General features: G+C 40.8%; 1 pseudogene; it reads left to right on the top strand.

Moving 5' to 3' along the window:
* Positions 1-3156: 3156 nt before the first annotated feature.
* LOC143696386 (synaptonemal complex protein 1-like) lies at positions 3157-25447 on the top strand (annotated as a pseudogene).
* The last annotated feature ends 995 nt before the right edge of the window (positions 25448-26442 follow it).

Below are 26442 nucleotides of genomic sequence, written 5' to 3'. Positions count from 1 at the left end.
TGAATTCAAAGCAAATGAGAGCTATCAATACTGAAACAGGAATTCAGATTCCTCCAGGACACTTTGCTTTGGTAACTGCTCCCTTGGAGCTTGGCCTTGCAAAGTGTTCATGTCATGGCAGGAGGAATTGATGCAGAATATCCAGGAGAAATTAGAGTAATTCTGTTAAACAATAGTGAACAAGATTGGATTATTCAACCCCGTGACAGGGTAGCACAATTATTGATATTGCAATTTTAGGAACGATTGTGAAAAAAGGAGCTCCAGCTGCAATCACCACCGTTTGTGGAGATAAAGGGTTTGGATGCAGCAGTCCTAATAATGGAGCCAGAGTGTGGGTCCGGAGGCCAAATGGCCCTCCCGAGGCAGCTGAAGGAGCAGCTCCTGGGAAAGACAACTCTGAGTCCTGAAAGCTGGGCAGGAGCAATGGGAATGTGTCCCTGCAGCCAAGGATTATGTGTGAGAACAAGTAGATCTGACAGGATATTGTTTTACACATGCTGCCAGACCAGATCTCCCTGTTTGCCCCAAGGGCCCCTTTGGCAAATGCTCTGATCCACGGGGCTCCATGGGAAGGCTGCTGTGACACTGAGGGACTTGCACAGGAATTGCATCCAGGAGCCTGGGAGCCCCTCAGGGACTGGGACCCGGCCCCTTCCAGCCAGAGGGGAAAGGGCCCCCCAAGCCTTGTTAGCCCCAGACAACATGGTAAAGCTGAACAGCAAAGGGCCTGGGGGCATTATTCTGGAATTCAAAAGGTGCCAGCTCCATGGACAACAGAATTCTTGTTCCTAACTCCAAGGAGATTGAGAAAAAAGAATGAAGAACGGTGTCACTGAAGTACTGCTGATGTGTGTAAGGTGTACCTTGATAGTCAGCCAGAATCTTTGTCTGCCACAAACACCTCTAGTGTTTGACCAAGGGGTTAGTCATCAAAATGTAAGGATGAGTTCTGATGGATTGCTGAGCTTCTTTTGTAATTCTTTGCTAATGATGATGTGCTTTGCTGAGCTTATCCTTTTGTAATGCTTTGCAGCTGTGCATGATATAAATGCCACAATTCCTTCAGTTGGTGTCTGTGTCTTTGGTAGTGACCCTGCCCACTGGTGAAACAGGGCCCCCTCTTGCCTAAGTGTTAGCTGGGAAGGCAAAAAGCCTCCCTCCAAAATTTCCCCCGTGCTCCTTGTTCCCCCCTTCATAGCCTGACCATGATGTGCTCTGGTCTGGGCTGTGCCCGGGGTCAGCTGGGGTCACCTGTCCTGGCTGTGTCCCCTGCCAAGCTCCCCCGCAGCCCCAGCCCCTCCCCAGCGTGGCTGGACGAGGGGCAGGACAGGCCTTGGCTGTGCTGCAGCTCAGCAAGAACAAAACCATCTCTGCGTGCTCAGCGCTGTGCTCAGCACCCGGCCCAGCAGTGTCTCAGTGCCAGGGGCTGTGCCCTCAGTGCCTGCCAGGGCTTTCCATGGCAGCTGCCAGGCCAGGTGCCCCAGGTGTCCCCCCCAGTGCCGGTTGCCATGGAAACAGTGCCCAGCCCTGCCCCTTTCTGTCTGGCTGACCTGGCCTTTGGCCCTGGCAGTGCCCTTGGCTGCTGGTTCCTGGTGCCCGAGCGGCCAGCGCGGCACAGGGCAGGTGGCCATGGCACAGCCCCCAGCAAGGGATCCCCTCTGGCTCTGGGCACTGACACCAGCCCTGAGCAAGGGGCCCAGGGCAGCTTTCCATGGCCACCAACCATCACAATGCTTTTGCCCAGAAAAAGGTACTTGGACATCCATAACTCTTTGTTCTTATTGTCTCGTATTCTCCTAAATCCTAATTGTCCAAATTTTTATTACTTTAATTATATTACTGTTTTTATAACAATTTACTTACTATTGAAATTTTAAACTTTTAAAAACAAGTGATTGGTGTTTTTCACACAGCGCCCAACACACAATATCCCATGTACTGATGTTTCTGGGGGAGCCATTTACAACACCGGGGGGTCACAGGATGTGAAAAATGCCAATCACTTGTTTTTTAAATCTTTAAAAGTTTCATAGTAATAAAATGGTTAGAAAATGAGCAATATAATTCGAGTAATAATAACTTCGATATTTTGGATTAGGACAATATGAGGCAATACCAAGAAAAAGTTATGGACATCTGGGTACCTTTTTCTGGGCAAAAGAAGCCTGAAAAAAGACACACTTTAAGAGAGGATTCACCCTTAAAAACAATAACCTGTTGCATATTCATACACCTCATACATGATGCATAAATTCCATTCAAACCAAGGAGTCTGTTCAGTGTCGACTTCTTCCTCTGAATCCTGACGGCGTCTTCAGGGCTGAGCAGGCAGGAAGAAGTTCGTTTCCTCTGATAGGAATGTAATAAATTCTCTTTCTCTGAAAGATTTAGGTGTCCTGTGGCTGCTATCTCGCTGCAAGTCCTTTCTTTAAAAAAAAAAAAGTATCTCACATAGCATATTTTCTATTTTGACATTACATTATACCCTAAAACTAGATTTAACACACTACTTAAGAAAATTAATACAGCATAACTTTCTGACATAACACATATAATAATCATTTGAATATTTGCGAAAAGCCAATCATAAAATACGCATTTTTTCCATAGGAGGACTGGGTTCCCCCATTTATTCCTTGTACAGGCGGGACCTCCCCTTCCCCTCAGACCTCTCCCGCCTTCCCCGCGACGGCCAAAGTCCCGCTGTGCTGCCCCCGGCCGGCGACCACGGCGACATCGCCAACCCGCCCGGGCCCCCGGGCTGCCCCGAGACCTCTCTGGCGTCCACGGGCGACGAGCAAGCCCCGCCCATGGCCCCGATGGTGCCGATGGCCCCGCCGATGGCCCCGCCGATGGCCCCGCCGATGGCCCCGATGGTGCCGATGGCCCCGCCGCTGGCCCCGCCGATGGCCCCGCCGATGGCCCCGATGGTGCCGATGGCCCCGCCGATGGCCCCGCCGATGGCCCCGCCGATGGCCCCGCCGATGGCCCCGCGGCCGCCGCTCTGTCCGGCCGGGCCGTGCCCGGGCCGTGCCCCGCGAGCTCCGCTAGGCGGCGCCCCCGCCCCCGCGCTGAGGGGCCGCTGCCGCTTCCCGCCCCCCCTCAGCGGCCGCCGGGAGCTGGGGCCGCTCCGCCCGCCCTTTTATCGGAGTCATGGAGAAGGAAAACCGCTTTAAATTGTTCATGCCGCTGCGCCTGAGCGCTGGGCAGGTGTTTGCGGGCAGATCCCAGGTGAGCGCTCGGCCGCGGGGCCGCTGAGGGCGGCCCCAAGCCCCCCCTCCCCGGCCGCCCCTCGGGCTGTGCTGCTCTGGAGGCCGCGGCTGAGGAGGGGACGGGGGGAAAGCGCTGGGGCCCTTCCCCGGGGACACGGGGACAGTGCTGGGCCCGGGGAGTGCCCGGCAGAGCCCCGGGCTGGAGCACACACACACCTGCCCCTTGCCCCGGCACAGCCCCGGGCTGGAGCACACACACACCTGCCCCTTGCCCCGGCACAGCCCCGGGCTGGAGCACACACACACCTGCCCCTTGCCCCGGCAGAGCCCCGGGCTGGAGCACACACACACCTGCCCCTTACCCCGGCACAGCCCCGGGCTGGAGCACACACACACCTGCCCCTTGCCCCGGCACAGCCCCGGCCTGGAGCACACACACACCTGCCCCTGCATGGGCCGGGACGGCTCCTGCACTGGACTCGTTTCTGTGCGTATGCCTAGAGTGGTATATGCACAGACATCTTCGGTTTGAATTTCAAAGACTTTTGTTGTTGTTTTCTATCAAAACTGAAGGGAATCATCTTCTCGAGCATCCGCTCTGTGCTGTAAGTCCGTGTTTGATGTGGGTAATTGAGCCCAGAGAGCGAGCAGGGCTCTATCGCCGGCCGGGCTCTGTGTACAAATCACAAACGGGACGGGACTGCTGAGGAACTGCCTTGAGCTGTTTTCTTTTCCAGCATCAGTCTCATTACATGGTGATGACAATGGGAGGATGCCAGCAGCTCACATCCCAGGCAGCAGACCAAGAACTTAATGTTACAACTTACTTTCAAAGGTTTTTGACCAATCACACAAAGCAAAAGCATATTGACAGTAGTTCTATCCAACCACTGTAAGCACAGGTACCTTTGGTTCAAACAATGCTTGCCTTTTTTGAATACAATGCCTGCTGCTTGTAAGCCTTAAAACACAATGCACAGAGCTCCATTATTAAGCTTAGAACTTCCTAATATCTCGCTAGATAAACTTCTCTGTAACTTAGGGAGTTATTCTAGACAAGCATTAATACATAGACCATTGTTCTATTTGTCCTTTTCTACTTTTTAAATAATTTTTCTGCTGACCTATCTCATGGCTACTGCTTGGCTCTAATCACAGTTCTGCTGTCTCTGAGGCTGCCTTTTGCAGCTTTCCCAAACCCCTCTGGTTTGATGGATTCCCACAGGCCCCACTCAGATGCTCGCACTGGTGTTGGTGTCTTGGTCTCACCAGATCAGGTGTGCAGGGAAAATGTTCTGTCCCCACACTGAGTTATGGGAATTCAACAAGTTATTTTTTCATGTTGAAGGTCCTTATGAAATATGTTGAGATTCAAATGGGACATTCTGACAGCAGATGAGTTAGCTGTTTACAGGATGAACTTCTGTGACTTAAAAACCTTGTAAAAGGGTATTTTCATGCTGAAACATAATCAGATATAGTTTAGAAGTGCCCTTGGAAGCAAAGCAAGAAAGAAATATCAACTACTGGTCTTCAAAAAAGTAATTTGTCTCCTTGAGTCCTTTGCCATGCACCAGGGCCCAGCCAGGCAGGAGCTGCTGAGTTCCCTGCATTGAAAGCTCCCCTTTGGCCACAGTCTATAAATCAAACTGCAGGACACCAACAGTTTGATCAACCACTGGGCAGGAAGAAGTGAGTTCCAAAGCCATTACCAGTACCTTGGGCTTTGAAATTTGTAGGCAGCTGTTTTATTAATGACCAATTCTATTTTCACATCATCTGTAGGGATTTTTTATGGATTTTATAATTCTTCTTTACAAATGTACCCATAAGGAACTAATGTTTAAATTTGTGCAGGGTTTGAACAGATGCTCAGATGATGACTTTAAGCTGCCATTTGATGTGTCGAACCGTGGTGAAATCACTGATTCAGGTACGATTGGAACATTTGCCATGCACCTTCTTTAGATTTTTATATATTGTCAAGGTTTAATTTTCATGAGTAGTCTCACAGTTTCATATCTGTAACTGTTAAATACAGTTTCACTGTTACAGTTTTTAGAAAGACATTGATCAAAATCTCTTCATGTTTCAGATACAATTTCACAGCAAGTGAAACTTTGCTCTGAAGTAGATGAAGAGGTCAGCTAAGTATCAACTCTGCACATCTAATTCCTTGGGGTCTTTTGAATTTGTTCCCAAACAGTGCCTAAAGCATTATTCAGTAGATATTTCAGGGCTAAAGGAAGTAGTCAAACGGGAATAATGTTTTCTGTCTCCTGTTTAAAGCTGAATCACTTAGAGGAGATATTTGTGATTTAGTGAACATGCCTGGAAACAAATCTTTAAAAATTAAGGTGACTGCAATATTGCTGTTGTTCTTTCTTTGTTTGAAGTGCCTGTGAAGTCCATGAGCTTTAATTAGAGTAAAATTTAAACACTTAAGTACCCTTGTGGAACTGGTTCTGAATATTCTGTTGAGGGGCAGAAGGGTTGAAGTCAGAGTATTCTTTGGAAATCTGAAGTAGATTATCCCCATTGCCTTGTCTGGCTTTGTTTTATCTGTAAAACAATGAATTCAGTGGTTTCCAGCCTTGTCTGGCTTTGTTTTATCTGTAAAACAATGAATTCAGTGGTTTCCTCAAGCACTGGATTCTTTTGACAGTGTCTTTACCAGCAGATCTCTGCTTTAGCACAACTCAGTCCAGCTCATTTTTTTTTGCAATAGCTTCTGTACTTTGCAGCTACAAAACACTCTTTGCTACCACAAAATAAAACACATTTCTTGCACTCTCCCTGCTGATTTTCATATCCCTGACAACTTTTTAGACTTTTTTAATCCTAAGCTATTAAAGCGCCATCAGGACTGTAACAAAACTGTGATGCAGCCAAAACAAGGATGGTGTTTGGGGGTGTTGTAAGTGAACCAAAGGGCCCTTTGGGCTCGTGTGTTGCTCTCCCTGCCTCGACCACTGGCCCAGCACTGCTTGTAGGACACTTTCAAGGTGTTCTAAGGGCACAAGGGGGGTGGTTTTCCTTCCTGCTCTGTGTGTGAGCAGAGAACTGCTGGGACACTTGGATATTTGTAAATCCCTGGGTCCAGATGGGATCCATGCCAGGGTGAGGAGGGAGCTGGCAGATGAGCTTGCCAAGCCTCTCTCCATCATTTATCAAGAGTTGTGGCTCACTGCTGAGGTTCCAGATGATTGGACACTGGCCAGTGTGACACCCATTTACAAAAAAGGTAGGAAGGAGGATCCTGGTAATCACAGGCCAGTTAGCCTGGCCTCAGTGCCAGCAGGTGAGATAATGGAGCAGTTCATACTGAGTGCTATCCCACAGCACTCACAGGATGGCCAGGCTATCAGACCCAGCCAGCGTGGCTCTACGAAGGGTAGGGCATGTCTGACCAACCTGGTCTCCTTCTGTGACCAGGTGACCACCTGGTGCATGCAGGAAAGGCTGTGGATGTTGTGTATCTGGACTCCAGCAGGGCCTTTGGCACTGTCTCCCCCAGCACACTCCTGGAGAAGCTGCAGCCCATGGCTTGGACAGGAGCACTCTGTGCTGGGCTCAGAACTGGCTGCATGGCCGGGCCAGAGAGTGATGGTGAATGGTGCTGCATGCAGCTGGCAGCCAGGCACCAGTGCTGTCCCTCAGGGCTCTGTACTGGGACCAGTTCTGTTCAATGTTTTTATAGACGACGGGGATGAGGGCATCGAGTCCTTCATTAGTAAATTTGCAGAGGACACTAAGCTGGGAGCTTGTGATGATCTATAGGAAGGAAGGAAGGAAGGAAGGAAGGAAGGAAGGAAGGAAGGAAGGAAGGAAGGAAGGAAGGAAGGAAGGAAGGAAGGAAGGAAGGAAGGAAGGAAGGAAGGAAGGAAGGAAGGAAGGAAGGAAGGAAGGAAGGAAGGAAGGAAGGAAGGAAGGAAGGAAGGAAGGAAGGAAGGAAGGAAGGAAGGAAGGAAGGAAGGAAGGAAGGAAGGAAGGAAGGAAGGAAGGAAGGAAGGAAGGAAGGAAGGAAGGAAGGAAGGAAGGAAGGAAGGAAGGAAGGAAGGAAGGAAGGAAGGAAGGAAGGAAGGAAGGAAGGAAGGAAGGAAGGAAGGAAGGAAGGAAGGAAGGAAGGAAGGAAGGAAGGAAGGAAGGAAGGAAGGAAGGAAGGAAGGCTCTGCAGAGAGACTTAGATCAGTTGGATGGATGGGCAGAGTGCAGCAGCATGAAGTTCAATAAGTCCAAGTGCTGAGTTCCACATTTTGGCCACAGAAATCCCCCACAACGTTCCAAGCTGGGGACAGTGTGGCTGGACAGTGTTGAGGCAGAAAGGGCCCTGGGGGTGCTGCTGACAGCCGGTTGAATATGAGCCAGCAATGTGCCCTGGTGGCCAAGAAGGCCAATGGCTCCTGGCCTGCATCAGGAATGGTGTGGGCAGCAGGAGCAGGGAGGTCATTCTGCCCCTGTGCTGGGCACTGGTGAGGCTGCACCTTGAGTGCTGGGTCCAGTTCTGGGCCCTCAGTTTAGGAAGGATGTTGAGGTGCTTGAGCACATCCAGAGGAGGGCAACAAGGCTGCTGAGGGGTTTGGAGCACAAGCCCTGTGAGGAACGTTGGAAGGAGCTGGGCTTGTTTAGCCTGGAGAAGAGGAGGCTTAGGGGTGACCTTATTGCTCTCTCCAACTGCCTGCAGGGAGGTTGTAGCCAGGTGGGGTCGGTCTCTTCCACCGGGCAGCACTGACAGAACCAGAGGACACAGTCTCAGGCTACAGCAGGGGAGGGATAGGTTGGATATTTGGAGGAAATTTTTCACTGAAAGAATAATGAAGCACTGGAATGCTCTTCCCAGGGAGGTGGTAGAATCACCATCTCTGGATGTGTTTATAAAAAGACTGGACATGGCACTTGGTGCTATAGCCCAGGTGTTGGGGCAGAGGTTGGACTCGATGATCTGAGAGGTCTCTTCCAACCTCATTATTCTGTGACTCTGTGATTCTGTGTGTGTTCATGGCAAGATCACAGGTACTCTTGGGCAAAGTCTCTGAAGCTGCTTTTACTTAACTCAGCAGTGTCTGTCAGAAGGAGAGGACAGAAATGGTGTGAAGAACCTGCTAGAAGGAATTTTGGCTTCACTGATAATTCTGACAAAACTTTATTGATTTTGGTGGACTGCAGTTATCCATGTCTTTAAGCCCATCTATTTGGTGATGTCTGAAGGAGGTTTGGGATATTTCATTGTATTTGTTTCTCCTGTGTGCTCTGTAAAGCCTTTTGATACATACATAGAGGATGCACAAAGATTTGTGCATCCTGTGCATAAACTTGGGCTCCTGATCATATATCAACTTATATCACCATCTGTAGAAAAATATTACTCTTGTGATGTTTCTAAGAGATAAATACATTATCTACAACAGTAGGAATTAGATATTATGTACTATTAATTAGATAGTATTTGAGATTAAATTGTGGAACCTGTTTCAATAGAATACAGGAACAATGAATGAATTGTTCTCAAAACTCTACAAAGAGGCTGAGAAGATCAAGCACTGGAAACTGACTGTGGAAACTGAATTAAACCAGAAAGAAAGAAAGCTCCAGGAAAATAAAAAGACTATTGAAGCACAGAATAAAGCCATTCAAGAACTGCAGGCCAGTATTGTATAGTATACATTCAATAAACAAAGTTAAGCGCTTCCTGATTCAGTATGACACTATTATTGATACAATTAAATCTTAAAGACTGTTGCAGTTTGGTTTGTGCCTTGAGAAAATGATTATTTTGAGAAGTTGCAGGCACCTGTCCTGTGTGAGTGTTTGTCTGAAGAATATACCTGTAAGTGTCTCATTTGCTGGTAAATTATTGTTCATTAATGATTGCATCTTTCATGCAAAAGATGACTCAGCATGTAATACCAGCTAAAACAGACTTCTGTCTACTGATGCCCCAAATTACATTTTCATGAGGGATTTGAGAAGTCAAAGTGCATTTCTAATCTATTTTTCAATAACAGTGTCTTTTTGCATTTGTTCCCTATGAAATTAGTTTGAAAATGAAAAACTCCATTTGAAACTGGAAGATGAGATATGTGAAAATAAAGATCTCTTGAAAGAGTAATAATAGAACCAAGTATATATTCTTGTGGTGGAAAGAATCAGTTTCCATGTGGGCAGTTTTATGTAGCTGTTAAATTTTGAAGGTCATTTCCATTGTTACTCCTTAGGTACACAAAGTACTGTGCACTCCTGTGCAAACAGGATATTTTTTCCCTCCTTTAGAGCTGCTGCTTCGAGGCATCTGTGTAATGTGCTCAAGGAAACCTGCACTCGCTTCACAGAGAAGACCAGCAAACGTAAATGCTTTTTTAGCTTTTATTGATCAGAGTAAATGTACTTCTAGCTTGCTCTAAATTCACAAACAGAAGAAAGAAGAAGAAATTTCTCGTGCTGTTCAGAGAAGTTCTCCAGTTGGGATCGACTGGATGTGGCTCTCAGAGTGAAAAGTGAATTTTAAGTGGCTCACAAAATTGGAAGTGAAGCCCCAGGTCTAACAGACTTTTGGTGTGTAATGCTGAATGCAGAGGGCTTTTGAAGCCAGTGAAATTGTTTGCTGAAAGGTGCCAGCCTGGGAGCTCTTTGGGTGCCCAAACAGTGACCCAGGGTTGAGGCAGTGCCCACAGCCCTGACTGGCCCTGGCAGCCGCTCCAGAGCAGGGCAGGGCTCCTCAAGGCTGCTCAGCCCATTGAAGGTTTGCAGGGCCATCCACACACTGGGAATATATTAAGACAGAAGAAGTGACACTTCATGCCTGTTTTTAGGCAGTAAAATCTACTCTAAATTCCCAGCACTCTCTAACAAATTTCCAGAGCTGACATTTCCTGTTTTCAGCCATCACACATTTATGGGGAGAAAAGGTCTTAACCCCAAGGTACAATGAGTAACTGGAATTCTTCTCATGAAACTGAACAAGCCAGAACAGTTGGATAACTTAATGCAGTTTAAATTCTTGAGGTTTTAAAATATGTTCTTGATTGGAAGTTCTACTTTATATGCAATTTAGAATTGTTATTCTAATCATTAGAATTTTACTAACTTGATCCTGGATACTTAAGAAGTGTCTATTTCTTTTTAGCCTTAATTCTAGAAACACTTGTATATAGATGGACTGTTCTTTTTTGATAGCTGTTTCTTTTACTGTTCTCTTTTTAATTGTTTTCTTAGGAAAAAATAGTATCAATTACAAAAGTGGAAGAAGGAAAATATGGACATGGAGTGTTGCAATTTTCTAATGACAGCTCTGTGGTTATAGGTATCTGCTGATAGGAAGAAATTCAGTGCTAAACCCTAGATTACAGTTTAGAAATACTAACAGTGTTGATACATTATTATTCAACAGCATTAATGCTATATTAATTAATATGGTCACATCAACTGATCCAGAATTAAACTTTTCACAGAAAAAAGTATCTTAGGAAGGAAATTTAAAAGCTGAGCTTGCTTAATGTTTCAATGAAATGCACATTTTCCCTAAATTCTGTAACTTTTGGCACCATGTTTCATAAGGACTTATTTAATGAGAATGGAGCTGGTAATTCCTTTTTTAATTCATTATACTGATTAAGTATAATGACTTGGACAGCTGGCATTCTTGTTCAAAAGAAAAACTTTCTCATATGTTCTTGCTTTGATAGATGAACAGGAAAAGGCAGAAACAATACAATTGTATGAGGAACTTCATAGCAACATAGAAGTAAGTGACCGAGATTGATGAAAGGAATGTGAGTTATGTGAGCTGAGCTGAGTTCCATGTTTATGTTGGGATACTGTTTGTATCCATCATGTGTGGGTATCATGTCGTGTGTGATGCAGGAAGTTGGGTTTTCAATCCCTTTTCAAGAATGATTTTTGTGTTCCATAAAACACATTCAATGGAGAAAGTGCAGCAGTGTGTGGGGTGTGGATCCCTGTGATCTGTGGGATGGGTGCTTAGTGCTGGGTCACTGCCACAACTTCTGGCTTCTTTCTGGGCTCTGTTTCACCCACCTGCTGGTTCCTCAGAATGGCTGAGATGGGCAGCAGCCCCTGGAGAAGTTCCAGGGTTTCCAGGATTGAACTTCAGATATTAAATTTTGTTTTTAGAGAATGACAGCGGCATTTGAAGAGCTTCGTGTGCAAGCAGAGAACGACAGATTGGAAATGAGTTTCAAATGTGAGAATTCAGTTTATTGTGTTTATGCAGCTGGCTCAATTTTGTACTTCATAGCTTGTGTTCCACATGCAGGCCCAGGGCAGACAGATGTGAAGGACTGGAATGGTGAGCAGGTCACCCTGAGACACTGGGACCCTTCTTTTATTCATGCAGCCTTTGTTCACTGCCTGGCCCCTTCTGTTGCTGTTCCACTGGGCCAAATTGGGAACTTTATTTTTCAAACTGTCACTCAACATTGAAGTTTTGTCTGTGAAGTACAGTCTAGAGATCAGTGCTTATTTCACATAGTTGGTTTATTTAAATGATAATGCACTAGTGTATAGCTACAGAAACTTTAGCTAAATGCTCTCTCTCTGTATGTATAGCCTGGTATGTTCCTGTTTCATTTTCACATGCTCTTTTCTGTTTGTATTTTGATTATAAAATCAAACATTGCCTCAACAATTACTCTTGGGAAACAAAAGGTACAGCTGTACAATTCCAAGCAATCTTAAAGTGGAAGTTGTATTGAACTTGGAGTACATTTCAGCTAGAATGTTAACTGTGGATGTTACTGTATCTCAAAAGTAAAAGAAGAAGCAGAAAAAGTGGACAAGTTTGAAAAAGAATGCAAACTGGAAGTCAGTCAAAAGGAAAAGCAGGTTTGCTCATTTTACCATCTCATATGTAGAGCTTTGTTTGTGACTAAAGGGGCAATGCAAGAGCCAAGAAGTGTTTCTGGGTATTAGTAAAAAAGACAAAATAACACCTGAAGCTGCATTTAAGTCAAATTCTGCTAAGTTTAGTGATCTTTCAGTACCTTTAGTCTACTGGAATTTATGGTTTGATTTTGAATTGGAGAACTTTTTTCTTTAGAGTAATGTGACTTGATCAATATTTGGCTAAGATTATATCTAGCCAAATATTTTCTATCTGTCTGTCTGTCTATCTATCTATCTCTCCATCTCTCTATCTATCTATTTAATCTAACTTGAATGACAGCAAAATGTCTGCTTATCATACCTGGGGTACAAATGAAAATTAGCATCTGTCCCTTTTCCAGACTTCATGATGATATTTCTTGCATTTTTCTAGATTTCAGCTCTCACCATAGAGAGAGATGAAAAAGATGATGTCATAAAAGACATCAAGGCTCAGCTGCAGACGTCACAAAATAAGATTGCTGACTTAATGGAAGCAAAATGTAAGAGTTCTGCCTGCTGTGTTTAAATGTAATTGTTTATAGAATTTAAATGTAATTGTTTATGATTGTTTATTTATGATATGGAATTGTTTATAGAAGCATAGGAAACAGGGTCATGATGGTTTTATTCTGTTGCTGGTTGGCAGCAGAATTTTGGGGCCTTGAAGGCCTTATTTTTGTTTGGAACAGGAGCTGCTCCTGTGGGAGCAGGACTGGCAGGGTCGTTTTTAGGGTGAGTCAAGCACTGAGAGCTTTGGAAGATTGCAAGGGGAAAATATGTTGCTTCAGTATTGCAAATTTACAGTCAGGCAGATGTCACTGAGGAAACTTACTTTTCAGAACTTGATTTTCAATATTTTTAAGCCATCTATATTCAAATTTTATCTATTATTTTATACTATATGATGTCAGTACCATTGGTCTTTGTTAAATTCTTTAAATGTATGAAATTTTCCATTTTTGGCAGTACTTTTATATACATATATATAAATATATTTATATATATTTTTAATATATTTATTTATATGTATATTTATATTTGTATTTTTTATATTTATTTATATTTTTATATAATATATTTATATTTATATTTATATATACTTTTATAAATATCCTATTTTTAAAAATATTAACATCTTTTTTTGTTTAGTACATCATGAAGAAATGTTAAAGGAATTCCAGGTCAGTAAAGAACATTTGAGGGCAGAGCTGGAAGAGGCTAAAATGTCATTGCAAAAGGCAGAGGTACCCCTTGCTTATAGTTTTACAGTAGAAATAGACTAGAGGAGTATTTGCATAAATAATTATGGATACTTTAGACATGAAACAGCTGTAGCTGTTTGTTGCAAAACATGTTTAGAAATGATATCATGTCTTGAAGGTTACTCAAAAGAACTTGGAAACTGAGCTCCAGACTAGAGTGAAAACATTAATTCAGGTTACCGGAGAAAAGGAAGAGCAGGAGGAAGAATGTAAAAAAATGAAGGCTTTGCTTGCAGCCCTGACAGAGGAGTTGGAGACTTCTGTTGCCAATTTGAAAAGCTTGCTGCAAGAAGAGCAAAATAGGTAAATTAATGAGTTTCAATTCCAAGAGTGATCTTACAGGTTGCAGTCTATGACAAAATCAAGAACCATTGGAAATGAAGCTGAAATTTGGAGGTTTTTTCCACACAGTGGTCTAAATGCAGAGAATTGAATGTAAATTTTTTTGTTGATGATAGTTGATACTGGTCTATAAAAAGTAAATTTTTGCCCCCTCCAACTTTCATAACTCTGTCTTTAAGAAATAGAGATTTCTGTAGGTATATATTTGTTTACTTTTATGTCTACTGTTCTGAGGTTGTAAAAGTGTAATTTGATATGTGCTGCAGGCAGATAGATCATCTGCCTGTTGAAAGGTAAATGTTCTTAAAGTGCTTGTGCTAAGACTTTGTCTTATTGTCCTTGAAGTTTCAAATGCAGTGAGTGCTTTGTACCCTACATTTGGGGTTTTTAATTTACCATTTTCTTAGATTAAAGAAATATGAAGATGATTCAAAGCTGCTTACCTTGGAGCTCCAAAAGAAATCTGCTGAACTGGGTAAGGCTTGTAGAAAGGCAGAAAATGAGCCAGGCAGTAATAAAAATGCTTTCTGCTGTTGTCTGGAAATGGACTGTCTCTAGTAGGTGGAGAAATGATTTTACAGTACCTGTACCTATCAGGAATGCCTGAATTTATTTTGACTCAGCTGATCCCTTTTCTTTGGGGGTCATTGGTACTGGCAGCAGCCAAAGGGCAGTGCTGTGCAGAGCTCCAATAGTGAGACCATTCCTGCATGAATTCTTCTGGAGGTAATTTTGGTTTCCAGCTAAGAGCAGCAGCACTGCAGGTGCCAGGAGTGACTTCTGTAGCAGAGATAAAACCCTCCCATTGAGGTTTCTGGGACCCTCCCCGTGCTGGAAGTGGAATGATGCTGGCAGGGGTTGTCTTTAAATATCATCAATTTGATATCCTGTGCTTTCTAGGGATGTGCTCCTTAGTCCCCAGAGTAAGAGCTCTGCCTTGCTGCTGAGAACTTGCAAAAAATACCAGCACTGTCAATGTGCACAGAGAAACCATTTGGAAGTCAGTAACAACTGGTTTCCTTTCTCAGCATATCCATGTGGTACCTTCAGCAGTTCAGATTTTTTTCTGGAACAATGCAGGTGCATCAATACTTGCAGAATACTCTAGTCTTACAGTCCATGGTTTATTTGAAGCTATAATTGTGGAAAACATAGAAAGGCTCTAAATTTTATTTAAGATAAATATTTAGTTTCTCTTCAGATATAGATTTGCTAATGTCTGAATCATTTTTCAAGTCTACATTTAGATTAAGTCATAAATTAGCTTTTCAGCTTCTTAACTTAATCCAACAAGTTTTGAGAACTGGGTATTGCAAAAGGGTAAATGTTTTATACTGCCTGCTAAATATGAAAAATCATTTCCATTAATTTTACATTCCATGTGCTGTAGAAGAGATGACTAAAGTAAAATGTGATAAAGAAGTGCAACTTGAAGAGCTGTCAAAAACTCTGGTAAATATTCATTTTATTAATCTCATGGCATTTGCTCTTCATATGAAATTCCTCTTGCTTTGTAAGTATCTTAAATGTCATAAATAAACACCATCTAGTCTACCTTAACATTTCTACTAAACTTTCTCACACACAATTTCAGTGTTTTCTTTGAAGAACTTTTTTATTGCCACTGTTTTTCTTGTCTCCTGTGCTTTTAGTTTTTCTTGTCTCCCATGTTTTTGGTTTTCCTTCTCAAGGTTTTTGGTTATTTCCTTCTTTGTTCATGCCCATTCAAATGCCATTCCCTGTGGATATAAAGTTTTCCCATTTGTTCTTCCTTACAGGCAGGTAATTAGCTCTGGCCTCTGTGAACCCTGCTGTACTGTGACACAGGCCCATTTTCTGTCACAGGAGTCTCAGCTATATGAAATACACTCTTAACAGAGGTTTCTTTTCATTATGATTTTAGATTTACAAGCCTAACAAGAATCCATATCAACTCAAGTTAAGATAGTGGGAAATCAGGTGTGCATTTCACTGTGTTTGCTTGTTGTTCTAATCTGTGCATTGAGTGTTCTGAACTGAGTTTCACTCATTTTCTAAAATGGGCAAATTGGAGGACTTTGACTGAAGAAGAGTCTTGAGGCTACTGTAGAAAATATGCAGAGAGAGAAAAATGTGGAGAGAGCAATGAAAATGCTCTCCAGATGAGAGAGGTCTGAAGTAGGGCAATAGTAACATGTTTTTAGAAATAGTGAAGTTACACATCATGACTTGGACACAAGTTTCTGCATAAGAAACAGCACCCAGAGCAGTGTCCCACCCTAATTTTGCAGCCCAGGTAGTTAAACTCACAGCAGGGGACAGACATGAACAGCACTGGTGTCACAGTTCACTGTCTCACAGCACTTCCAGATCCCAGCAGAGACTGGAAAGATCCAACCTGGATAATCCATGACATGGATGTTGTTGGGTTCTTCTGAAAGCCTCGTGCTCTTAGTTCATGTCTGATAACCTCCAGCAGTTGGAGTTTGCACATGGATACTCAAAACTCTTCCTTTTCATTTTGCAGAAAGAATTCCAGGATTTGAAAGCACAGCTGACAAGTACAGCTGAGAAGGAACAAGATTATTTAAAGCAGCTTGTGACTCTGAAAACAGATCTTGAACAAGAGGCGTATGACCATTTTGAAAATACAATATTTAATTAGTTTTGGTGGAGCTGCTTTAATCCACAGGGAAATGAACTATGATTGTTTTCTAATCAAACTTTTGAACCACATATATGCCATTAATTCTAGACTTACATTTCTAAATTCCACTTTCTCTATTTGTATGTATTCTATGGCATATGTAGTTGTTCCATATCTCTTTGACTTATTTAACAAGAAGAGAAAGTTTCTGAATTCATGGTTAATCTTGCTTTGAACTACATCATCTTCACTAACCATGAGATTTATATAAAAGTTGACTCTGATTTTCTTTCCTTCTTCTGTCACCTTTTTACATCTCTCTGACTCTGCTGCAAAGCTTATATTTGTAGATAAAGGCCTGGACTTCTTTCAGCATGGAATAAGACTTGATAAGGGGTATGTTTAATTTAAAAGGAGATTTCAAAATGCATCTTCTTATTCCTCTTGGCCATTTGTTTGAAATTAGGTTAAGGAATGAACAACTAACAGTGTATCTCAGTAAGCTTTCACTAGAGAAAGAACAAACAGCACAAGAGAAAAATGCTGTGGCTGCAGAAGTCAAGAAACTGCAAGAACAGCAAGAGGCAAGTTGTAAACTTCCAGGTTTCATGAAAGGACAATACTCAATTTGACAAATTACTCAGTTTTACAAATTAGATGATGAGCTGCAACATGACTTGGGTCTGTAGAGTACCTGAGCTGGTTTTTGTGTTTGAGTTGGAAAGGAAGTGTATTTACACTTGTGAGCAAGGCAGGTCAGTGTGCTTTGGATGTCTTTGAATTTTTTAAGAAGTCACTTTGAATTTTATTTCTTTGCTGACACATGGGTCTTTATTTAGGATAGTAAGAAAAAAGAAGAAAATACAAAGCAGTTAGTTGAAAATCTAGAAGAGGCAAATAGCCAGCTAAGGCAAGTAAAACAAATACTAATAACTGATATTGTGAAAGGAAGTAGACTGAAATAGTTAGTTGTGTTCAAATGCTGCTTTCTGGGATTTTTTTGATTAATATTTTTTCTAGATTATATAGCTAAACAGAAACTATTCAGAATTGCTGTTGGCCAAGTAGAAATTTTCTCAGATCAGAAATACCAATTGCTGCAGGAACAGTGTTTGCCATCATTTTGTATTACATAGTGGGAGCTGTCTTGTTGTGCATTAGACACCTCAGGTGAGAAGGCAATGAAAATGGAAGGTGAAGGTTATGGATTAAATGTGACAAGGCAAAACTGGGTAAGAGTTACTCTCTGTATCACCAGTTCAATAGACAGGCAGCTCCCATGTTTCACAGCTGCATTGCAATAGTCCAGGTGAGGATGTATTTTCCTTGGCTTAGCTGGAACATCTTTTCCTACTTCAAAAAAGTATGGACAGTTCACACATTGACTTACTGGGCATGCTGCTGCATTTTAAGAACATTTTCATTGAGCAGCTTATGAAGTTCCCATCAATATTAGCAGCTCTTTTTAGAAAATAAAAGAAGGGTTTCTTAGAAGTACTGAAAATAAGTTAAAGGCAAGAAGGAAATATTTACTAATGCTTGTTAATTTGGCACTTAGAAATGAACTGGAGTCTTGGAAGGAGAAAATGGCAAAGACAGGTGAAGAGATGAGAAGTACCCTGGATGAAAGAGAAGAAAATGTATGTCATGTGTCATGAAAATATCTTACAGAACCTCTGGGACAGCATTAAATGTAAAATCTGTGTTGGGATTTTTCTGCAAAGCTCTGCCTGGGGGATGTGATCTCTGCCAGAGGTTTCTTCTCTCTCAGCTGCTGCCAGCTGTGCCATTGTGTGTGCCCATGCTGAGCCCTGGTATTTCAAAAGACAAGCACAGTCACGGGGATCTTCACTCTTTGCTGCAAGTTTCATATTAAAGATTTGGTTCTTTTCAGGCAAACAGAGAACCTGCTTTTCTGATTTTTCATTTACCCACACAGTGATGGATGGGCTCTGGATTAGCTTTTTATATGTAGTGTGAGTTTAAGCTTAAATAGATTCAAACATTTCTACTTTCTTTCTATTGGTTGAAAGCAACCTGGGGTTTTTAGCAAATTTCAGAATTTCATTGTAACAGTCAAAGATTTACAATTGTCATTTCAGGTGAAGAGTACTGAAAATGAAATTTCAAGAAAGGAAAACCAAAATTCTAGAAAATAATTGGGACAATTAATTTTTTCATGGATGTAGGGAACTTCCTACAAGTGTATTTTTAAATTGTGAAGATATTGGGGTATTTTTCTTCTTCTTTCTTAATTCCATAACCACTAAGGAACTGGTTCACTGCTATTGATTAACATCTTGTGATACTTTATGGCTAAAACTCTGATTATTCTAACATGTCAGCTGGTGTTGCAGTCCCATTGGAACAAACCAGACTGGTGCAAGTGCAGGTTTGAGAACATTTACAGGAATTGCTCACATAGGGAGTCATTTGTAGAACTTACTAATGAATGTCTGAAATCTCTCTTTCAGATGAACAATTTAAAGAAGCAGGTGGAAAATAAAACCAAATGCATTGAAGAGTTGCAGCAGGAGGTGGGTAGAGATTTTCATTTCACAAATACATAAACACATTATATTTTGGGTTGCCTTTTCAGCAGGTTTGTGTCTGCTGTGATATCTTTAGATACACCTATGTAATTTAAAAATTCTCCTTTCTTATCCTAACCCTGAGCAAATTAGGGAGTCATCTCAGGAATCACTTGATTTGTTAAATGTGCCTTGATTTGAAAAGAGCAATTACAAAAATAATATCTTTAATGAACTTCTACTCTTTTTCATTTAGTGCATGGTGTTATTTATGTACTTGTAATAAGTATCTCAGTTACCACTAGTAGAAAATAATTCTGCACAGGCACAAACTGTAGTAACTTCACTGTAAAAATAAAGAACTTGTATTTTTTGTCATGACATCTTCACACCTTCTGTCAGCAGCATCTTAGTTGTAATTCCCATTCTGCACCTCATTTGTTATTCCCTGCTCTTGCTCAGGAGGAGCCTTTCTTAAGGTCATGAAGAAACAGTAATTATCACAGAAATTAGTTGAACATTCATTTGTTTGAAGAATTGTTCTGGAACCTGAGCTGCACAACAGAGAGTTATTTGCCTGATGAAAGCTGGAATTTCTTGATGCAGTTAAACCATTACATAATTCTATTTACTTATTAAGGTACAGTGCTTGTTTTGTTTTATTTCAACAGAATAAGGTGCTGAAAAAGAAACTGACTGCAGAAAGCAAGAAAAGCAATACTTATGAAGGGAAGGTAGGTTTAAATAACATCCTGTAGAAGATGAGGTGAGTGTTTTTAAGTGCCACTGTAAGTAATGATAATACTTGTTCAATACGTTCTGAGCTGCTTTGGGATCTGGGATACAGACTTTGCAGGAATGAGCTCACAGTTTTTAGAAGATGCTTCCATTTTTAATCATTGGGCACTGACTGTTGGACATTTAAGAGATGGATTCACATTGCAATTAATGATGTTTCTGATCTGTTCCTTTTTTTTGTTCTTTTATTGATAGTGGACTGAACAGGGTTCAGCAACCTCATTGTAACAGAAAAGCATTTAAAAGACATATACATATATGTATATATATATATTACTTTTTTAAGGCTGTTCTTTAAATGTGTTCTGCAGTGGCAATCCCTCTGATGGGAATATTGTGTCCAGCTTTGGGTACTGCACTTGAAGAAAAGTGGACTTCTTTGAGGATATTCATATGATAACCTTAAAAGGAAAAACTGTAATCAAGATGCACAGCTGGGAGAAAAATGTACCATAAAAGCTGTGAAAATCTGATACAGATTTACAAGAGAGGGAATCAAATCTCCATCTGTATTTGTTTTTTTCTGAGGCATTCACAGCATTTAGGGTGACTGCTTAGGGCAGTCTTCCCCACTGGGCTGTTGCCATTCTTTCCTTGAGTATTTTCCAACTCACTTCAGGCCAAAGTTCAACTCTTTATTAAAAAAAAAGCTGAACTTTTAAATAGGAAACACTTTAATCATATACCTGAACAGTAACAGTGTGTTTGTGCTCAAAAACAAGAGGTAAGAAAAAATCATTAACACAGTAATTCCTAAACAAATAACAGCAGCAATTCTGCATTCTCAGAAGGTGAATAAATTGCAGTTAGAGATGGAAAATATGAACAAGCAACATAAGGAAGCAGTTGACATCTATCAAAAAGACATAGAAACAAGAAAAGGAAATGAAAATAAACTTCGTGAAGAGGTGAGAGGTGTTAATTTTTACTGCAATTTAATTTTTTTAATTTAAAATGCTTTTATGAAGCTTTATTGGCCAGAGTCCTTGCTCTTCCATTTCAGACATAAATGGCATTTGTGTATACCTGTGAGCAAAGCTTTAGTACATGAGGTGCTTAGGCTGACTTATTTGAATATGTCTTTGAAAATAAGAACTCCATTAAAACTTCTTGCTTTCAAGATATAGTTCAAAGAAATTCCACCCTTGGTATAAAGTCAGCATAGTTAAATTAGATTATAACTTCTCCCATATTAGTATTTTTCTGCCCACACTTTTTTTTTGATGGCAATGCTAAGAAATGTTAGGGCAGAGTGCTTGAAATGGCCTTTTGGTTTGAAGTGAACTTGCCTGCCATGGCTGTACCTTTGATCCTGCCCATTTTAACAATCTGCAGAAAAGATGAGGGATTTGAAAGGGATCTTAAAAGCAAATAAAGCCCAAGTGGGACTGCAAACTTTGCACCCACAGGGGAAAGAAGAAATTAAGATTAAAAAGAAATATATGGTTATGTTGATGAATGAAATGCAATTTATTACTGACAGGTAGAAAAGATGAGGTTGCTTTGTGATGAAGCAGCAATGATACAGAGAGAAACTGATGTCAGATGTCAGCACAAGATAACTGAGATGATGGCACTGATGGAAAAGCACAAGGGAAGAGATTTTCCTGCTTGCTGTGGTTTGCAGTGTGTGATACCATGTTAACAGCATGTTTATAACTTGTGATACCACGTTCATGACCTTTCCAAAGCAGAAACAGGCCTGAATCTGGGAAAGGAAGCTGAACACATGCTGGACTTTGCATCATCTAAAATCAAATTCATTTGAAGATTTTCAAAAGATTCCTATGGGCAGATAAATTCCATTCATCTAAACTTCTGGGATTTGTAGATTTTTTTCAGTTCAGGCTTCCTTTGATACCATCTGAGTGCAATATTTTTCAGTATCAGTTTGGCTCTTTCTCTGAGATGCCTTAGTGACTGTCAGCAGTTTAGCCTGACACATTTTAGTTTTCCTTTCTGTTCCTCTATTTTGCAATATCTTAAGCAGATACATTAATAAAGATGGCACAGCTGGCTCTTAGTGCTGAGCACATATTGCTGCACAGAAATCAAGCACTCTCTGCCAGTCCACAAAATAATACTTGAATTGAGCATTTTCTGGTTTACAGTTTCTGCAGAAGCATCAATGAATCTTTTCTTTCTGAATCTTAAGAGCCTGGTTTGAAAGAAATGATGTTTTAAGACTGGATAACTCTATAATTGTAACATTTAGTCACATGTTCTGAGTTTGTTGTTGGTTTGGTTTTTTTAATCCAGAATGAATATGATAAAATGGTTGAAGAAAAAGATGCAGAGTTAAAAGTCTATAAAATGAAACAGCAAAAGCAGTTCTCATCAGCAAGAGCACTGGTAAGGAGTACTTTCCAATGTTCAGTAATTCAGTGAAGGGGCTGATGTCCTTGTGGAGTGGTTTTATACTGGCTAAGGGCCAGGCACACACAACAAAAACATTCACTCATTTTTCTCTGCTGTAGTTGAGCAGAGGAGGGGAAAGAAAAATTCAAGTTGAGATAAGGATTAGGAGAAAAACACTTTGAGGGTAAAGCAGATTCAAACCTAAATAGCATCAAAAGTTTTATTATTAATAGAATTAAAAATGGGTAATGAGAATTAAAATAAACCTTTAAAACACTTTTTTTCCCAATCCCTCCCTCTTGCCCAGCGACAGCACAGAGAGACAAAAGATGTGATCTTCAGTCAGTTTGGGACTTCTAAAAATCTTTTTTCAGGTTGCTTAGAGAGTTTCTTTTTCCTGCTGTGCTCTGGGGTCTTTCCCACCAGAGACAGTTCTCTGGGAACTTTTCCAGTGTGGTTTTAATTTTTGCCAGTAGCAGTCCCACCCAAGCTGCTGCAGCAGATCTTATTCTGGGCACTAAAAACTCCAAATGTTTCTAGAAATGAATTGGAGTAGCAGTGTGTTTGTGTCTGCTCTTGCAGATAGTGTGTCATGCTCTGACTTCCCACTTGGAATAGGAAACTTTTGTTTTAAATATTTCGATTGTGCCCTCTCAGCCCTGTTCTCCCAAGTGTTTTAAGGTCTTACCTTGAACATTTCTGATCAAGTTCCTGTTTCTTATAGTGCTTCAGTCTTTTTTAAACAAGCTAAAGCAAAGCTTCACGTGTAGGGCTGAAAAGCAAATAGAATTCTCTTGTGTATCTAATGAGTGTCCCTGTTAATTACTGTCTCACTTGGGACTGTTTTCTTTTTTCTGGGCTGTGCATAGTTAACCCTGTCCTTTATTTAATGGTTTGTAGGAAAATGAGCTGTCATGTTTGAAAAGTGAACTGGCCTCCCTTAAGGAACAACTGAAAGCAGAAATTGAAGAGAAGGTGGAGTTTTTTATTCACTGAGCAGTGGGGGTGAGAGGTGTGGCCTGGGCTTGTGCTGTGGGAGGAGTTGGATAAGAAATGAAACTGAACAGAAAAACAGGGACTTTTGAATGCTGGGGTTGTGCTAAACCTGGTCATATATTTGTGTGAGCTTTGTAACAGTCTGTGATTACAGATTATATATAAATTAACAACAAAACAAAACTCTCCTTTATTTTAGTTAACTTTAACTAGCTAAAGCAAAAAAGTTCCCTAAACTGTAGGGGTTTTTCAGTGACTTTTGAATGCTGAGGTTGTGCTAAACCTGGTCATATTTTTGTGTGAGCTTTGTAACAGTCTGTGATTATAGACTGTGCTCTGTAATTACACCAAGAAGATTTTTAACAACTGAATTCAAAGAAATATTTCCTTGCTGTCACATAACTCTTTTGTAGGAGAATCTTGTAAAAGATCACTCTCGCAGTATGATTCCTGAAAGTGAAAAGAAACCCAAGGTAACTTCAACTTTTTAATTGCTTTTAGAATTTGGTAGTGTTCATATGTGTAGAATCAATTGAAGTGCCATGATAATTTATTTGCATTCAACAAAAGACATTGGAATGCTTTTGACTTCAAACTTTTTAAAGATAATAAAAATTTATGTTCCTGGGACTCCTAAACCTTGTTTAGATCTATACAGTGAATCTACTCATGTAAAAATAGAAAGTCTCCAAATTATATTCCTAAAATAAAAAAGATAAAAATAAAAAAATATCTCCTTCAGTGCAGGAAGCCCCTTGGGCAGTCCAACATTGAAGCTTTGTAGCTCCTAACAGTGAATTTTTCTTGTTGCATTTTTCTGCCTGTATTTCTTACTTCTCTGTAGGTGATTTTTTTTTTTCCCCTGGGATAAGAAGGGATTTTAAAGGGTCCTACCATTCCATGGAGATATTAGACAGCAGCTTCTGGAAGGGCTCCCACTGTGTAATTTTTCTTGCTCCGTTGTTGATTTTTTTATGTCTCTGGAATTGTTTTACTCAGTCTTAAAAGTGTCCATTTGTAAAGGCACTTTTCCTCTATGGAAGAGAACAAAGCTGATCTAGCTGTAAAAATGGTCAAAGTGTCAAAGTAGTCCTGACTGCAGAACTTACCCTTCTTCCCTGTCAGGAGTTCACTTGTGGGTTTCATATTGGAGCAATGGAATCCAGCACCACTTTGATGTTATCTGTCTAAAAAAGGACTGCACTGGACCATTCAATGCTTCTCAGTTTAACTTCTAGTGAAAAGACTATTTTAAGTAACACCAATCTTGATATAGCTATCAATCTTTCTCTGAAAGCCTTTCCCTGCAGTTTTGTTTGTTCCCATTTTCTTTGATGTTTGATATGGTCCACATGTCGTGGCTACAGTTCAGAATAACCTGAATTTCTGCAGATAAGCATGAAGAACTGAAATACAATGTGCCATGAAACTCAGCTCTTCCATAGCTTCCCCTTCATTCTCCTCATTTGGCAACAAAAATAATATAAAAAATGCTATTTCCACTCCACCCCACTTTGTTTGGGTCATTGCTTCGTGTTTGGATGGAAAGAGAAGAGTTCCACCATTTCTCTCAGGTGAATTCTTGGACACTCAGACTGTAAACTGGCTCCTGAGTTTGGCTTTAGATTCCATTCTTGCCCCACAAAATAAAATCTAAAAATAGAAACGTTTTCTTTCCCAGACATATGCTATCAAGACTCCTCCAATGGATAAAATGCACAGTGGAAGAAGCACAAACCTGCCTTCAGAGCAGAGCAGCAGGAAAAAGCAGAAAGTGCTTGTGCAGCTGGACACTCAGTCAGACAGCTCTGAGCACACTGACCTCCTGGGAAGAGTCAGAGAGCAAATCCTGTGCTGAGCACTTCTTTGTGCTCACTGCTGGCTCTGAGAATGAAAATAAACAGTTTGGGCTTCCACATTCAAGCCAATATTTATGTGTATATTTTTAATTGATTGGTTCTTTCTGGAATTGTATGTACATAATTAACATGCTTTTTATTGAACTGTTTTGCCTCATAATGACATCTTCATTTTTTAATTTTTCATAGTTTAATATCCTTAGGGGGAAAGAAAAAGTAGTTTTTAATACAGTGTGAGTAAGTAACTTTTTCATTTATTAGAGCATAGTTTTGGAAGAAGAAATGTTTAAAAATTTGTACAAAGATTTTCCACAAGCTTCACAATTACATTCCACAGCACCAAAAAAGGTATGTTAGCCTTTCCTAAGATTAAAGCAAGCAGTTAATCAGATTGTTTACAGAAACTAAAGGATGGCTTTATTTTCCTTCCTAGACCCCAGCTCCATCCAGTGTGAAATCTCCAGGCTCTGCTCTGAAACTCAAAACCATGAGGAGAATGCGCGAGGCGGGCTGGGCTGCGCTCTCCAAAATGGACAGGAAAAGGAAAATTGAAGATGTTGTAAAGTTCTTTGCTTAAAATGCAGAAATACCCAGTGCCCTGGCATTGCTTGCAGGGTTGTTTTTCTCTCAGAGTTAGTGCTTTGTTGCATTTTTCTGTCATACTCAGTGTGTTCAATACTGTGTTCATTCCTTTACACATATGAACTTTATAGATCTATAACTGCAACCCCTGCAGAGCCTTTTCCACCTTTCCTCCCTTGTGCTTCAAAATGTTGGGACAAAAATTGGCCAATTTGAAATTTTGAAATAAATAGAACTGCATAGAAAGTTGTTTCAAAGCTGTTTCTGGCATTAGAAATTCTGGTTTTAAAGAACTTCTGTTCTTTTAAATTTACTCCATTTTTCTTAACACATAAATCATAGTGGAAGAAATGTTGCTGTTCAATGTATGTTCTTTTACCTGAAGTCCTCTTGCTTTCTCCTGCATTTTAATGGCTGTTAGACCTGTCTTTTGAGACTGTTTTGTTTTCAGTATGTTGAAATGGTTTTGAAACTTCTAAAATTGCAGTAGAATTGCTTGTATTTAAAAAGATTTCAGCTTCATAAGGGAGTAAAAGATGCACGTTATAAGATCGTGAAAACAATGTTCAGATGCCATTAAATTGTTTATCTGAAATATCAAGTATGGGACTATTTGTTATTGCTTTAAATATTTGAACACAGACAGAAATCACCCACCAGCCTTCCTAGGGACCAGCAGAAGTCCAAGGATAGATTAGAACATCTATTTCTGTATTAATCCTTGATTAATCTTGGTTTCACAACAGTGACAAACCCTACTTCAGAGCCTAGACATAACAAGAAAACTACAAGTACATGTTAAAATATAATGCAAAATCAAAAATCCCAAATGCAGGTGAAGTGGGAAGCAAAATAGATTTGTTTTCTTCTTTTTGTGTAGTCTTAGGGATAGGCCAGTAGTTTGGGTTCCTTATGTTGAGCTGTTGAGCAGCGATGTAAATGAGATTTGTTATTGTATGTAGCTAACAAATATTGTGCAGAGATCTGGAA

Source organism: Agelaius phoeniceus, chromosome 34, assembly GCF_051311805.1.
Source record: "Agelaius phoeniceus isolate bAgePho1 chromosome 34, bAgePho1.hap1, whole genome shotgun sequence".
In the NCBI taxonomy this organism is placed as follows: domain Eukaryota; kingdom Metazoa; phylum Chordata; class Aves; order Passeriformes; family Icteridae; genus Agelaius; species Agelaius phoeniceus.
Note: the sequence above shows the minus strand (reverse complement) of the source record. Positions and strands in the feature narration are given on the sequence as shown.